The following is a 6,000-nucleotide window of genomic DNA, read 5'->3' on the forward strand; positions in this document are numbered from 1 at the left end:
TGACCGCACAGTCTGTGAGTGACTCATCTAACTGCAATACCATTGAAAGAAATCCCTCTAACTTTCCCTCTGTAACTGACCTTCTGGTTGCAGTACTAAAATAAAGCATTCACAGCAGATCACAAATAAAATGTACCACAAAACAAACATTCTACACAAATTTCATAAATCAAAGATTAACTATTCAGTATAAAACTCAACCAATTATCCTGGTGCCTTCCCTTTCTGCCTGTTTTGGTGACTTAGTTTGTTATGCTGTGTTAATCCATTGGCTGCTGATACTCACTGGGGAAGGCTCCACATTGAGCTCACATCGTTCTGGGTCTGGAACTCTTGCTTCTATACTGCACCTTCTCCACATGGATAGCAGCAGACTTACCCAACTGATTGATGGATAACAACTAGGGCACAGGTGGGATGGCAGAGGTGACAGAGGCTGCCATCTGAAGAGAGGACAGCTATTTTGTGCCTCATGGAATCACCGTCACATTTTCTCAACAATTCTAACAGTGAGTTGGAGGACAGATTGCATGACCATTGTGAGACCTGTTATCGGACCATAAGACGTAGGAGCAGAATGAAGCCAATCAGCCCAACAATTCAAACCCTTTTGACAGCTGATACCTGAAACCATGAAGGTGACAGGCTGAGCACTTGTCACAGCTATATGAGCTTGCCTAAGAACACAGGTTGGTACGATAGCTCAGTGGTTAGCACTGCTGCCTCATAGAGCCAGGGACCTGGGTTTGATTCCTGCCTCGGGTGACTGCCTATGTGGCGTTTGCACATTCTCTGCGTAGGTTTCCTCCCACAGTCCACAGGTGAATTGGCTGGGCTAAATTGCCTGTAGTGATAGGTGCATTAGTCAGGAGTAAATGTGGGTTACTCTTCCGAGGGTCAGTGTGAACGTTATGGCCAAAGGGCCTATTTCCATATTGTAGGGAATCTAATCTAAACAGTCAGAGCTTCCAGCACAGCATCCCAATTCTTGGGTGAGATGGTATGAAATATGTCAGATGCGCTGTCCTGTAGCATGGATGAGTCTTCAACTGTTTTCCTGGAGTTAGCCGCCGCTTCCACACTGGAAAGGTTGAACTCCAAGCTCAGTGTTAACCCTTACGCCAAGTTGGTGCAGAACCTCCTTTGCAGATCTGCCAATGCACCAATCATTATGCATACTCATCAACCTTCTGTCAGCGACCCCATCGAAGTTCCCATTTTAGTCCAATGCTGTTAAACCTGTATGCAACTTCACCCTAAAGTGAGCAGACACCAGAGCCAACCATGAATACAGCTCATTCATCCCAGTGTCTCACCATCTACAGTATCCTGGCCTCTATGCTGTCTTCTGAAAAACAGAGCATCTGTATCTGAGCTGATGGCTGTAAACGTGAGTGCAAGTGACTGTGTTTCTTCTTCACCACTGTTCTCCTGCTCTTACACATCTTACTCATCCAACACTAACTATGCAGATTGGGGAGCTAAACGAAGGAAGGCATAAAGGTCGGTTGTGATGAAGGAATGGTGGAGAGGAATATAAGATTAATGCACACAGTATTTGCAGCTTGTTAATCACAAAGCGTCCTATGGTGAGACAAAGTAAGATTTGGGAAGGAGGATTAGGTCGTGTAGTTTTGCCATCTTCAACATTATCAGTCCCCCATTTGAGCAAGACCTCAGACATGGCTTCTTCAGTGATGATAACTACCATTTCCTCCTTAGCAATGAGGAAATCTAACTGTCCCTGTCTCCCATTAGTTAGGCGCTGTACTCTTTGGTCCTCTACTACCTTGTCCTCCAAGACTGAGGAAATTGTGAGTGTGGTGCAATTTACTGGCTAATGCATCTGACATGGTTGAATAGCAAGCCATGTGTACAGGTTCTGAGATGTGATTGTGAGATTTGGGACAGTGCTCGGTGAGTGAAGGTGAGACGAAGCTCTGAGTGTGAGCTCTGAGCCTTGATTGAAAGAGATTTTAGGTGAAATTAGTGGTTGGGGAATGAGACGAATGGAGGCTGAAAGATATAGCATATGAAATGTATCAACTGACCTTAACTACTGATCTGAGATCATTAAACTTCTTGCAATACTGCATCTGGTGATGCTTTTCTTGCTTTTACAGTGATGGCGTTCTGCTCCCTTTGCTTCTTCCATGTTGTCCAAAGGCTCTCCTGGCTCCCAGTGGCCCAACTGGTCAGTCTTCTTGTAGAACAGAACCCTTCCACAATCACCAGCTCGAGATAGGATGCACTTTTTCAACTGCCTTTAAGTCACACAAACTAACTTGAAGAGGTGATGGCTGCACAGTGTTTGGAGCCCTTGCAACTACTCAGTAATGCATTTGATGTTGAACTGCAGTAATTTAAATTACTGGGGAGCAGAACACTTGCAAGTTGCCACAATGGAAGAAATCAATCACACATTATGATCCTGTGCTTGTTTTTGGGTAACGATTAAATTTTGTCCCCAGAGTCTTTTAACAGTGAATAACTCTGATGCTCAGCTAACAGTATTTAATTAAAAAGATTTTGAAGCCAATGTGTGAATTGCTATGCAATTAATAAATATTTAATTTACATAGTATGGTTTTAATAAAATGTTATTAATTCCATCACTATTATATCGCTATTATATTGATTTTGAATTAAAATTCCATTCATCAAAATGATAATTACTAAGGCTGGAGTATTTTCCGCCTGTTACGTTCAATGTTGCGATGACACTGTCCCAGTTATAGCATACCATGATGTCATTGCTTGGAAAACCTGCAAACAAGTCCTAGGTGCATTATCACTGCAAATTGATGAGTGATGCAACTCAGGAGAAAACTTGAATGAGATTTCTTGGAGTCTCAAGTGTCATTTTCCCCTTGATTGGCAAATGAGTGATTGAACTTCCTGACACATTTCACACTCAACCTATTTTCATTTAAACATTTATAGAATGTGCATTCCACCATCCACCCTGCTCTCTAAACGTTTGCATTTTGAGGCTTTGTAGGAAAGCTTGGCTCTCATCTTTGTCAAAGCTTGTGCACGGCTCAAATCTCCACCATCCACTTTTAATATTTAGTGAATTCTGGCAGTTGATAGACTTGGTAAATATTCAGTAGATTTTCCAAGTACTAATTAAGCACTAATCCCTCTCGCTGCAGTTTTGTGACATTAGCTCCAACCGCTCAATCTCCGATTCTGGAGCTGAATGTTCCTATTGCAGTCTGAAGACTGGTCACCAGAGCTGCAAGTGGGGAACAATGTGAAGGGATCCAGTGAGACATATTTCCAATGTTGATCATTTAAGTGATTGCCACTAAATGTAGTAAAAGGAATTATGGACCCTGGAATCAGGCAGGTCCTGGTGACCGGTAGGGGGATGGAATGACATTGGCTCACTGTTACCAGAGGGAGTAATCATTTCCAACCCGGGGTCCTCCAACAGCTATGAAATACCTAACAGAGGCCAGTATCCCCGTACAACAAAGATTGATGAGAAGTCTGGACCGATTGGCCTTCCTATTTGGCAATGGACTCCAACCTCTCAAATATGGGAAAATATCGATAGAGACTAGAAGAGGCTCTTATCTGGTCACAAAGTGCTCAACTGGGTACTGGTTAGTTATGTTTGACACTTTCCCCATGATTTTATCTGAAATAACCTTTTTTTTTCCTTCCTAAGTATTGCTGCAGAAAGACTAAATCTGGCCCATAAAATGCAGGAGGAAAAGGCATATGACTTTGTCCAAAATCTTTAGATCTTCATCTACTACCTTATTAAATTCATGTTCAAATGAGGGTTTACAATTTGATATGGCAGCATCCTCTAATACATTGGAGTAGAGATCAGTCATAACCTCATTGAATGGCCGTGTAGACTCAAAGAGCTGAATGACCTGCATCTGCCCTCACATCTTATGGTCTTATAGTTCACACCTTTCACTAATCACTTCTGTTAGCCCCATCAGCCTGGGTTTTTAATGGCTTGATTGTCATTTCTGCAGGGGAGATAGAAGTTCCATATTGGGACACTGCAGAATTCCCATCAAAGATTCTGATGCATAGTCTCAGACCCACAATTAAGCTAAATCCAGAAGTGTGATCATATTTTCAACTTTGGCCTGTACACCTTAAGGAACAATAATTTGTGTGCTTGCTTCTGGTCCTGACAAGAAACTATCTCTCCATAATCTGTAGTTCTATTCCCAACCAATACTATATCACCTCTATTTTTTGTGTGTGAATTGACCCTTTTTCCTGGATGTCCAATTCACATCTTCCTTGCTCTGCATTGTATATACTGCTGCACTGAGATCTATACTCTATACTGCCACTGACATTGACAAACACAATAGACAATTTTCCAATGGTCAGAGTCATTTCTGGAGAGTAGATGGGGTGTATGTATAGCAAGCTCCGAAGGAACTATCCTGGAAATTGAAGATTCCACTGAATTCTCTGATACCTGGAATCCTCCAAAAGTCTTTATATCGATCAGAGGATTTGGACTGTTATGATGGAGTTTTGTAACTAGTGACGCAGGGAAAGATTATTGAATATATAGTCCAACTCCTGGATATCAATGAAACTGACCGTCTTAAATTAACTCACACCCCCTCAAGTACACTTGTCACAAGCCTCTCATACCTCTCTGATGTCCCGACACCTGCTCAAATCCCAGGACTCAAACCCCTCCAGATCCTTCCTCACTCTATCCCTGGCACCACCCATCCCAGTTGTCTCTGTACCTGACACATTGTTGTCCTTCTGGGACATGACTTTACCCCTCCCAGACATGGACCCCACCTCCCTCGTATGCTACTGGGCCCACCAACCCTCTCCCCATGTATAGACATTCACCTTGTCCTCCACAGGGCCTTGACTCCCCTCCTCACTCACAAGGACTTGACACTAAACTGAACCTGCTTTCTCCCTTCTACCCTGACTTAATATGCATTACTGCTAGGCTGAGACAATGGCCTAGTGGTAACATCATTGGGTTATTAACATAGAGGTGTAGGTAATAATCTTGGGTGCCTGGGTTCAAATCCTACCATGGTAGCATTTGAATTCAGTTTTTAAAATCTCTAATTAAAATGATGACCATGAAGCTATTGTTGATTGTCATGAAAACTCATCTGGTTGACTAATGTCATTTCAGGAAGGAAACTGCCTTCATTACCTGGTCTGGCCTACGTATGACTTCAGACCCACAGCAATGTGATTGTATCTTAAATGCCCTCTGGGCAATTACAGATGGACATCTACCCTGCCAAGTGGCATCCTACTATGTAACCACCTGGCACCCTTTCCATCTGATATCCTATTTACCATGAATCTACTCAATCTACGTGGCTGTCTACTTAGCTCTCAACCTACTTAACTGGCACAGTACCCGCCCCCACCTGGTATGCTTTCTATCAAGCACTCTGGCCCCTACTTACCTGGCACCCTACCCTCACTCTTATCTTACATACTTATCCCTTTCAAAGGAGCAGTCGAAGTGGTTGTCTGTGAATCGGACATTGAATTGACAGAACAATAGCAACTGGCTGCTGTGAAGAAGGGAGCTAAGATTTCCATCTCTGACGATACTGCCTTACAGGGGCCCTGTTGGAGTTAAAGTACAGCTCTGCATTTCTGAAGGAGCCCTAATTGGAATCTCCTCCTGTCTGAAATGCAAACCTCTATCTCAGTGCAAGAAAGGACGAATGGAATCACAATCTGAGAGTGATTGCCACTCCCCACAGCATTAACTCCCATACATCGTTTGGCAGGATCTTAACCATTGACAACACGGTTGAGCAAGTTGTCTAATTTGTGCATTTCTCTCTGATCCTCATCACTTGAGGCCAATAATATGTTTCAAATATTCTGATGAGAAACATTAGATTTTTATTAAGGAGGTGCAATAATGGCTTGAAATCATAAACTGTAAATAGACAGAATTTCCAAAACTAATTGCCTAATCATGGTTCATTTCAGCATTATTCATGGAATATTTAT

The sequence above is a fragment of the Chiloscyllium punctatum genome, chromosome 32, assembly GCF_047496795.1.
Source record: "Chiloscyllium punctatum isolate Juve2018m chromosome 32, sChiPun1.3, whole genome shotgun sequence".
Classification (NCBI taxonomy): domain Eukaryota; kingdom Metazoa; phylum Chordata; class Chondrichthyes; order Orectolobiformes; family Hemiscylliidae; genus Chiloscyllium; species Chiloscyllium punctatum.